Raw genomic sequence first — 10,396 nt, forward strand, 5'->3', positions numbered from 1 at the left:
GTCCAGGGCACCTGGGGTCGGGAGGCAACTGGGTCAGTGTGTCTGTGAACCACATGGAGCTGGCCTCCCTCTACTCAGGCCCTTGGAGGCTGGTCCCCAGCTTGCCTGTGACCACTCTCTCCCCACACCACCCATGTGATGGATGCCTGCCCGCCTGCACTTTGTCACACTCCTTCCAGGCCCCAACCAGGAGGTCCCCCAGAGGGCCTTCAGGGTCTGGGAGCCTCTGCTGGGGCATGGCCCCTTCCCACCCAGGGCAGGGGGGAAAGAGAGTCTGCGGCTGTCAGAACCACCCACTGCTCCCTTGTTTCCTTTCTCCTACCTTCTGCCCCAACCCAAACCAAACCAACTGTAGAGGGGCCGGGGTGGGGAGCCAGGGGGAGGACGAAGAGCCCAGGATTCCGGGTGGCAAAGCCACCCCTGGTGCAGCTCAGCCCTAAGAGGGCTCAGCCAGAACCCACCTCAAACCTGTGCCATGCAGACGCGGGCCTCACTTTACTAACCTGCAGAGTTGGGTGAATAAGAGTCCCTGCCTCCTAAGTCTGTTTTAAGATATGAGAGAATCTGAATCGAATGTTCAACATGATACCTGGAGCATGGTAGGCACTTAATAAACATTCATTAAAAAAAATGTTATTAATTAGGGAGTAAGGCCGGTGAAGTGTCCTTAGGAAACCTAGACTCCTACTTTACACCACACCCAAGAATGGCTCCTGCACAGCTGCTGTGGCCTGACCCAGAGTCCTCTCTCCCGTCTAATGCTGCAAGGCTTCCCCTAATCCCCCAGTGCAAAGGCCTTTGCAACCAGAATAAATAACATTTTTACCAGCACCCTTAACCTGCCACCATCACCTGAGGCATCACAGGCACACACTGAGACACACACTCACACACAGACACATGCAGAAAGACACGTATGCGCGCTCATGAGTGTGCGCACACAACACACACACACACACACACACACACACACACACACAGGCTCCGGGAACCTGGAGCAGGAGGATTCCCAGCGAGGCCTCCCCACACATGCAGCACACATTCCACCTAAAGTGCGGGCCAAAGAGGCATTTGGAAACCAGCTTGGGAACCTCATAACCATTCATAACATTGTTCTGAGAGAAAATACAAAACACGGCCCTATAAACAAACATTTGCAATAGAATTCCTCCAAGAGCTAGGAATTGCCTGTGCTAGAAAACTAACAGAGCAAGAAGAGGGAAACCACATAAACTTAGTTTGCCTCTGCAAAATTAATACCAATTACAAAAACATTTATGTGAACTGCTTACCATTTACACCTAATTACCAGGCAGCACAATTATGCATACCATTAAGGGTATGCTAGATTAATTATGCTGTACGTTTCATGTGATGACACCACCACACCCTCGGTCCACACAAGCCCCGCTCCCCCTGTGACAAGGAAGCAAGAGCAGGTCTGTACTAAGCAGAGAAACACTGGTTTCCACCCTCGAATTGACAGTGGTCCCCACCCACCCCATCCCCAGCCAGAGACAGCCTGATTGGCCTTCTTGCCAACATCACCACCACAGGAGCCCCCGCTGAGAACTCACCTCCCCCCACCCCTGCCAGAGCCTCCTCTGCAAGGCACAGATGCTTCAAACTCTCCCCGTGGGCGTGGCTGCATGTTACAGGCCACCACGTGTGCCCAATGGCCACCACGTGTGCCTGCTTCCTGGGAAGCTGGCCTCACTGTCCAGGCCAAGGTCACCCCGAACTCATCTCCCAAGGCCCTGCAGCCCTTTTCCAGGCACAGGAAGCCAGGTCCTGGGCAAGGTCCCACCCTACAGTCCACCCAGGACCCAAGTGGGTGAGAGCCTCTCCCACCCTCGCCTTCTATTCTCCACACAGCCAGGAGCCACTCTGCACAGACCTCCACCTCCCCTCCACTGATTCCCACTGAGCTCAAGAGACGCTCTTCAGATATACTGGGGTGACCCAGGTTTGCATAACAAGGGAGTCAATGGAACATGATTAAGTGGAACTTCCCAGGAACCTGGAACTCAAAACCCACTGGGGGTTGGGCCTCTTGGGAGGTGAACAGCAAGAGGAGGCTCAGCCTGTGAGACAGGCGACGAGGGGTTGTGCCTCCTGAGCGCCAGACAGGGGCCAGGCACGGCTGAACTGCAATCCTTATGCACCTGTGAGGCCAACTGTAGGAGCATTCTTTTAAAAGATACATGAAACAAAGCATGCAAGTTGAGTGCAAGAAGCAGGGCTTTTGAAACAAACACCACAAGCCTGGAAGGTGGTTTCCACTTTGCAGACGGCAAAACTGAGGCTAAGGGAAGTTAAGTGATCTACCTGAGGGGGACGCGGCTAGGAGGTGGCAAGGCTGAGGTGAAACCCCTGCCTGTCCAGCACCAACCCTGGTGGCCCTGGCGCAACGCCATGCCGCCTCTCGCCTCTGCCCAGGTTCAGGGATGCTGACCTGGCTCATGCCGTTTTCTAGACACTCTTTAGAAACAGCTTCTTCCTAGGATACACAAAAGACTCGTATTTCTATTTTAGAGAAACAGTTTTTGTTTCTTTTCTGTTTGCTTACTGACACTGCAAACAAACACTACAAGCACTGCAGACACCATCTTCTGCGCTCCTACCTTGGCAGACCTGCCTCTGAATGGAGGGTGGATGTCAACTTTGCAACTCCAGGGGGTGATGACAACTCCCTCCAGGTCCTGCAGTGGGAGTTGAAGAACAGGGTCTAGGCCTTGCGGCTCATCGTTTGGGGGAGCTCCTGAGAAGCAAAAGTCCCTGATGAAGGGCCCCAACGTCAGGATCCCCAGTGCATGTGGTACAAACTCCTGGTTAAGTCTCTTCCATCCTCAAAAATCTAGAAGGATGGCTACCAGTTACGGAGAAAAACGCACCTGCCTTTCTAATCCGTCCGCTGGACACTGCACCTCCCTGGGCCCCCCCACACCCAGGCCTCTCTCACCTTCCTGGCTCAGGCCAGGCTCCAGCAGCGTAAAAATCCTAAGCACAGCCCTCAAGTCCCAACTCCAGCCCCGCCTCCCATGGGAAGCACTCCTAGATCTCTCCTAGACTCCCTCCACCTGCACCCTCTCAATGGATGGCACCCCCGCCCCGCCCACCAGGCTGGCTGAGCCAGCTCCCTCACCCTCTCCATCATCCAGCCACTCCCACCTAAATGCCTCACAGAACAGCCCTCCTCCTCCTCTGCGCCTGCGCTGCTGCTCCCCTGGACTCCTGCACCAGCCTTCTGCCTGGGCAATCTGTCCCCAGCCTCAGCTGCCCAATTTCTCCTCCCTGATGCCCCTGGACCATCTTTCTGATACACAAACACGGGCATGGTACTCCAAGCCCAATGCTTATTGATGGGTAACATCCCAGCCTTCTGTCCAGCTCTGTTCAGCCCTCCCAGCCTCACATCCCATGGTTCCCATCACCCTTCACTCTTGCCGCACCAGGGGAGAAAATGCCCTGAACCACTTGGCTAACTGCTGCCCACTCTTCAAGACTGAGCTCCAGCCTCATCTCCTTAAGAAACCTTTCTCGGATCTTCCCTCCCCACTTGCCTGAGATGTCCCTTCTCTGAGCTCATGGAATGCCCTGGGCACATGCCGCAGAGCTCTCTCCACCCACCTATGACGTAATGGTCACCTTGCCAGACTCTCGCCTCCACTGCAGACACCCTGAGGACCGGCTTAGTCCTCTTTATATTTTTGTAGCCAGTGCCTGACACATAGTAGGTCTTTAGTAAATTAATAAATAAACGTTATTTGTGGATCTGAAACAAGGAGCCTCTGGAGAGAAAACTTAAGAGCTGCCAGGCCTGTCGAGTCGGGGCCCCAGTCTCTCACCATGCCATCTCAGAGTCCAGGCTACACAGAGGGTGTTGACCAAAGAAAACGCAGAGGCGACTGCCCTGCCCCACTGGGCTTCCCAGCTGAGCTGCCAGTACCAGGCAGGCCCTCAGGCCACCGCTAGTTGGGCTGGGAACCACAGGCCTGGGAAGGATGGCAACAAGCACCACATTGTTGCTGCTAATAAAACCATTAGGAAGCAGTGCTGTGCGCCAGCTGCCAGGCCCGGCTGAGGTCTAGACCCTCCCATGCCTGTGGGCCAGGGGGCAGAGCTGGCCCTGCCAGCGGGCCCAGCAACCAGAGCAGAGGCCAGTCCCTGCTCTGGACCCAAAGAGAGCAGAGGGCAGGAAGGGAGAGGGCCCAGGGCTTGAGGAACCTGCTTGGTTCCTGGTGGGCACAGAGTCTCAAGAAACTGACCAAAGTACATCAAAATTAAAGGCCCAGAGATGAGATGCCCAGGGCTGGAGATCAACCAGCTAAATCTGGGCTTTACAGAGGAGGAGACAGAGGCCCTGCAACCCCGCAGGGGTGATGAAGATGACAGACAACACGTGTGGGGTCTTGGAAGACAAGGGGGCCTTCGAAGGGGTCATCTCGCCCAGTCCCCAGATGTACCCCTGTCATGACCCAACTAACAGAAAAGGAATGCACACCACCTGAGTACCTACTATGCGCCAGGCGCAGTGTTGATGTCATCATCAATATTTCATTAGATTCGAGCAATACCAGTAAGAGGCAGATGCTCCTCTTATCCCTGATTCACAGATGAAGCACCCAGCTCAGAGACCTCAGGTCTCTCAGTTACCATAGGAGTAGCAGGGTGAGATGCAAATCAAGGTCTGCCCACCCTCTGGTCACTTCTGTGCCCTGCACATCTGTCTCCTGGCAACCTGGGACAAGGGGCGGTCCGCAGAGGGACCGGTTTGCTTCCATGCTGATGCTAATGGTCCTTTTATTTATCTTCCAGCCTCACTCCAGAGATGGGGTGGGGCGGGGCTGGAGAAGTCCACATACCCTTTCTCCAGTCTCAGGGGGCAAAGCAAGCTCCAAGTTGGCACCCATGGCCCGGGGCTAGGCGATCCGATTGTGGAAGGGGGAGGTGGGCGCTGTTGCCAAGCAACCAGCAGAGGAATTTGTATCCGCCCCTCCTCACCTCTCCACCCTGTCACCTGGGTCACTGCCACCTGCTCCTGGGCCTCCAGATCAGAGTCGGACACAGCTTGAGCCCACACGCCAGACGAGTTTCCCAGGCCTCCCCTCTGCCCCTGGCAGGGCCTCCTGAAGCGCCATCTTGTCCTCCCTGCATGTGGCTCCCCAGGCTACGCCAGGGCTGGGTCACCTGAGGTCCACACCGGGACCATTTGGGTCACAAGAGCAACCAGACTGAAGATCCTCGATGATTAACTTGTCATCCTGGTCAGATCTGAGAGCTTCCCATCCCTACCCTCTAATGTGAACTTGGTCTGCAGCCCCAACGTGAACTGGGGTGCTGCCAGCTACCTGTTTTCCTGCTCTCACCCAACCCCAGCCAGTCCAGGCCTTCGCTTGGAGACCTCAGGGTCTGCAATAAATCTCCCTGCAACCTTTCCAGAAAATACAAGTACCTGAGTAGCTCCACCCTTTGCTGTCACTCTCCAAGCCAGTTTCACATCCATTATAAAAGGGCCCACCCTTCAGGCCTAAGGGTGACTCAAATTTTTTTCAACTTCTTATCCAGAAGCTTCAGAAGTGTGGTTTTATTTTTGCTGTGGTCATTAAGAAAGGAATGCATGTGCCTTTACGTTGTCACAAAGGTTACAAAAGTGTATAAAGTGTATAACCAAAATGCTGACACGCTTGCTGGGTGATCCTTCTAGAATGACTTTTTTCTAAGCATGCGCTAGCCTATACATGTGCATAGTGGTATACGTTTTAAAGGAACTTGACAAAAATGAGATCAGACTCTGCACACTGCTTGCGGGGGTGACCTTACACCGTATCATGGAGATCCAACATGTCACAATAGACACACTGAGTATCCCATTTCAAAGGCTTTGGGAGAATCTGACTAGATTCCCTTTTATCCATTAACTTAGGTACCCTTTCAGAGTCTACAAAATAAATCACACAGGACCATGCTTTCAAGAAGCCCTTTGCCAACAGGTTCTGCTTTGCTGGAGGATCTCAATTGCCTGGCGGATCTCAATTGCCTGGCATGGGTCCAAGCACCCTTGCCTGCCCCTCCCTGGGTCCTCTGGGGAAACTCTGAGGGAAGGCAAGCTCCCAGCCTCCCAGCTCAGGTGTTCCTGGGCATTCACCATGACAGAGCCCACATCCAACTCACAGCTCAGTCAACCACAGATCTGACCCCGTAACATCCTTCTGAGCATCTTTTAACCTTCTGAAGTAAGAAGCACCAGGCACACCAGGATCAAGCTGATCTATTAGGTCTAGAACACCTTCTGCACTGACCCCAGGAGCCATCTACCTAGCAGCACAGCAGGAAGAGCACCTGATTAGTGGCCAGGACACCCAAGTTCCAGCCGTCCCATTACGAGCTGTTAGAGATGGTCCTCCATCCCCTCTGTGCACCCAGAAGGAGCATCCAACAACTGGCTCAGAATTAAAGATGACCTTGACATTTGAAACAGAAACAGAGAGGGAAGATCAATAAGGATGACAGTGAGCAGGGCCATGACCTCAGGAAAGAGAAAATAGGAACCTGCTTATAGATGTAAATAAGGCTGGGAAATCCTGGAGATCAGGGGGGACCAGAGCAGGATGGGAATGGGCAATGCGGAGCTGCATTTGAAAAAAAAAATTTGCATTCCCTGCTGGGATTTGGCTAGGAAAGCCCCGGGCGCCCACACCTCCTCCCCCTGTCTCTGTCCTCCAGACAAGCAGGGCTGCGATGTGATCAGCAAGGGAGATGTGGCCTGGTGGGCCCTGGCTGTCCTTGCTGGGGCTGCCAGTCACACCTGGGGGCATCTCTCCTCCAGGTGGGGGCTCAGTTCTGCTGCATGTGGAGGAGGGAGGCGAGATGGCAGGGCAGTCAGGGTCTGCGGCCCCCCCTTCCCCTTCCCTGTGCTCTCGGCCCCTGACAAGAATGATGTGGGTGCTGCAATGCCTCAGCCTGGGGCAGGGGATGCCTCTGGAAGGCCAGGTCAGGGACCCTCCTGCCGCCCATTCTCATCACGCTCCCACCACTGACAGAGACACAGCCCCGCTGGTGTTCCCCTTAATTGCCGCGACACCCCGGGGTTGCTGTAATTTAAACCCTGCTCTGTTTCCCTGAGTCTGAGCTCTTAAGCTTCAGTCTACAGAACATAAAGGAATCATCAAGATCCTACACCAAACGAGCCCAGCTGGCCCCTTCCCCTCCCTCCCTTTCTTCTCCCTCCCTCTCTTCTCCCCTACCACCCCCCAGAGCCACCACAAGCAGGGAAATTCAAAGTGAGTCCCCAAGGGGCACACCGGAGCTACAGGGCACAGAGGCCCACTCCTCTCAAAACTGCATGGGGCCTCAGGCTGGCTTCCAGCACACAGAGGCCCAGCTCACTGCCCCAGAGTCTCCGCCACACTCCAGCCACCTTATCCCATGCAGCCTGGCTTCCTCTCCTTGGTCAGGAAGCCCCATCTCTGTGCTCTCAGGCTCACCACAGGTGCCACCTCCTCTAAGAAGTCTTCCCTGATCTCTCCAGTTGGTTGTCACCTCACTGTCCTTCGAGCATTTTGTGTCTCCCTCTCCCTCGACCTTGATCTGTGGCCATTAATTACCTGGGCACACCCTAAACTCACCATGTACCCTCTCAAAGCTCAGCACAGGGTCTGGTCCACAGGATATGCTCAGCGAGTCTCTGGTATACGGAAGTAAACAGGCTGCACTTGGTATAGAATCCGAATAAAGAGCTGAAACTGGCGTGAGGGATTGTAGGTGGACACAAAGACAACCTGTTGACTGTGATCTGCTAAACTCTGGAAGGATTGCCAAATGGCGCTGCGGAGCCTCCCTCCTCTGAAGACATTTCAATCAGAATCAGCACTTTCCTCATCTGTCCAAGATTTTGCACACAGAGGGGGGAAAGCGGTCAAAACTTCCAGAGCACTTCCTGCAGCACCAAGCCACTCGAACTACCTGATGATGACGATACTCATGCTGAGCGCCTGCACTCTGCCAAGGGCGATGGGCATTAACTCGTTTTATCCTTCCAACAACATGTGCATAGAGCCTGGTCTCATTTCCACGTCACAGGTGAGGAAACGGAGGGTCGAAGAAATTGCGCTTGTCCCAGATCCCACAGCTGGAAGCTGAATGCAGCTCCCTCCGACTCCAGGGCCCTCACTTGGGCTGCCTCAGACAGGCTCATGTCAAAGCAAGTCTCTGTCCCCACGCAGCTGCACACCGCGTACACAGAAATATGCAGAGACACACGTGCACCACACCCTGTCTTGCCCACACACTTAGCCAAGGGACACACATGCAAATCTCTGACACTGCATGGATCTCAGATCTAGTAGGTTGTTTGTTTGTTTGTTTTTTAAGGGAAAAGAGTCAAAGAGAGAAATGCCTGAAAATGAGCCTTTAAGATTTGAGTGGAAAGGAATCTGGCAGCTTTGGTTTACTATTAAAGCCCTGCTCAGCAGCAGCAAAGCACACAGGCCCACAGAGATGCCCGGCTTCCAAGCACACTGCTGCTGCTGCTGCTGCTGCGTCGCTTCAGTCGTGTCCAACTCTGTGCGACCCCATAGACGGTAGCCCACCAGGCTTCCCCGTCCCCCAAGCACACTACTCTCCACAAAACACCAAAAGGGAAATGGAAACAATTTCTACAGGCCATTCCTCGGTCCTGACTGTTGCCTCTTTCCAAGCGGAAGGCCAGAGACACTTAACTATCAGTGGGGCATGGGACCGGGCAAGGGGACCCAGGCACCAAGACAGGGACCCCAGGATCAAGAGAGCAGAAGGTGGCAGGAAGTGCTGAGGGAGGGGAGCATGTGATGGGCAGGCAGTTGGCCCTTCTGGCCTCAGGCTCTGGGTAGTGCTGCCAACCCTGGAAGAAGCTGGGCCTGGCTCCACACCCAAATAGCCCCCAACCCAGCCCAAGTGCTCCCAGAGCTTCAAGTTGTCTTTCAACCCTAAATTCTAGGGCTTGGATTCTAATGGTAACATTTCAGGCAGAGGATGGGGAGAGGGTGGTCTATTTTTAACTCACCCATTAGAGAGCTGGCAACACTGCTCTCAGAGTCCCCTTTCTATCTGGCTCCCAAAAAAACAGGAGCCTTGATGGAGTCCTGGCTCATGCTGAAAAAGAATCTGTTTTTCAGGGGGGCTTGAGCCTAAGGAGCCTAAGTAGGCAGTGACTGTTTGGGGAAGGCGGAGCAGAAGCAAGATGAAGACAGCCCGGCCACCAACCGTGCAGCTAGGGAGAGGCCGAGGATGTAAACACAGATGTGCAGCAAGTTTCCTCACTATCCAGGAGACACCTTGGAAGCCCCACAAAATGACCAAGGGGACCCAGAGGTGGCCAGGGCAAGAGTCCTGTCCCGTGGAGACTATGAACCAAGAGGCGACACTGACACGGAGTGTAGGAGACCAGGAGACCTGGAGCAGGAGGCAGTCTAAGCTCCCCAGAGGGCAGCTCTGGCCCTGCTTCTTCCCAGCCAGGTCATCCCGGGCCAGGATTTTATAGCTTCTCCTGTCTTCCTTGCAGACTTTTTCAGAGGACCACTGGCATGAAACTAGGAGCATCTCTTGTTCTAATGAGGTGACTCTGGGTGGGCTCTGGGATGGGGGCTGGTCCCCAGAGAAACCAAGAAAGGATGAGAAGGTTTGGAGTTTCAGCCTGAAGAAGATCTACAACGAACTCAGACGCTCACTGCAAACTGTACTCGGAGGAAATCTCAGAAATTGTGCACACACACATAAATGCCCAAGTAAACCTACAAAAGGACACACACATGTGAAGGCTTAACCAGAGGCTAAACTTTTACATCCTTTGTGGAGTCAGATGTGACCGACCTGTTTCCTGAAGGCCCCCCACCCTTCACATCACCAGCTCCCTTCAAAGGCCCACCCTTCAGGAGGCCCCGCTCTCACTCAGACCTCCTCTCCTGAGAAGTCCTTCCTGATTATCCCTGTGTGGTAGAAATAAGACCATCCCACCCCTCTTCCTGGGTCTGAAACTACACCACTGGAATCAGAGCCATAGAATTTAAAAGCTGGAATGGGCCTTCAAGCTGCAGTCCAACCCCCACCCTACAGAAGAATCTTGTCCACAGACACCCTGACACATGGCTGTGGTTGTCCTCTGCTTCTCCAGTGCTTAGGGGGTGGGGGGAGGAGGGGAGGAGCCCTTGCACAGTGAAACTGACACTCCTTGAATTCGAGAAGGAATTCACCTTTTTGAAGGCTGGTTTCCTATTGCGGGTCCATGAGCCTGGGAAGGAGGACAAGGAGAGCCTCGGTCCATCCGGGCCAGGAACTGTGCATTTGATGAGGAGCTGAAGACAGGCCCAAGGACCTGGACAAGAGGCTGGAAAGGAAGCCAGGGCCCAGAGGAGTGGGG

At 54.2% G+C, this 10,396-nt stretch overlaps 1 protein-coding gene across 1 annotated transcript in view; it reads right to left on the reverse strand.

Annotated features, from left to right (window-relative positions):
• The window catches only part of DNMT3A (DNA (cytosine-5-)-methyltransferase 3 alpha), a 101,251-nt gene extending 90,861 nt beyond the window's left edge, over positions 1–10,390 (reverse strand). Inside the window, exon 1 of the mRNA XM_010840688.1 lies at positions 10,230–10,390. The gene's annotated coding sequence lies outside the window, so the exon portion shown is untranslated. The remainder of the gene's footprint in view (positions 1–10,229) is intronic.
• Positions 10,391–10,396: the final 6 nt, after the last annotated feature.

The sequence above is a fragment of the Bison bison genome, unplaced genomic scaffold (genome assembly GCF_000754665.1).
Source record: "Bison bison bison isolate TAMUID 2011002044 unplaced genomic scaffold, Bison_UMD1.0 scf7180017864145, whole genome shotgun sequence".
Classification (NCBI taxonomy): domain Eukaryota; kingdom Metazoa; phylum Chordata; class Mammalia; order Artiodactyla; family Bovidae; genus Bison; species Bison bison.